Here is a 742-nt window from a genome sequence, read left to right on the forward strand (position 1 = left end):
GTAAGATCTTAAGAAAATCATGCTTAACTTGGCAAATAAACTAAGTAGTACAACTACTCCAAAGTTTATTTGTTAAGTGTTTGAAACAAGTAGTTTTATTGACTTGAAATCATTTTTTAGGTGATCAATCTAAAAAGAGCATTAAGTGCTTTTCAAACAAATAATATTAACCAAAGCACCAACTTGAATGATTAAAATCCAAACTTTTGTAAATTAAGAAGAAGTAGAAATTACGTAACCTTGTTCAAAAGAATATGTTTAGGAGCATGAGCTATCCATCCAAGTATTGGATGCTTTTGAGTACCAAATGAGAATACAAAATTTATTTTTGTATCTCATTTACCTTCTCCTTTTCTCCTCTTGAATTCTAACTAAAAATTACACAAACTTACTCGAAAATGAAAATTCTAAACTAAGAAATGAAGAAAGAAATCCTAAATGAGAGAATTCTGGCCTTCAAGTATTTTTGAGAGAATTTTATGAAGAAATGGTGTGTTCCAATCTGTTTTTCTCGAAGGAATTGGCCTCCTGTTTATAGGCCTCATGCCAGACCGCTGAGCTGCTGAGCTGGACCAAGTAGCTTAGTCACCTCCTTGTGCATGACTCATCAAAGCTAGTTGTGGGCTATGAGACCAGCTATTCTGAGCTACTTTTGAAAAGCCTATAGTGGACTACTTGAGGTGAGGTCATGGATGACTTCATGGTTTACTTGATGGTTAAGTCAAGTCTGATGCACACCGCT

This window comes from Lupinus angustifolius, chromosome LG20 (genome assembly GCF_001865875.1).
Source record: "Lupinus angustifolius cultivar Tanjil chromosome LG20, LupAngTanjil_v1.0, whole genome shotgun sequence".
Taxonomy (NCBI): Eukaryota; Viridiplantae; Streptophyta; class Magnoliopsida; order Fabales; family Fabaceae; genus Lupinus; species Lupinus angustifolius.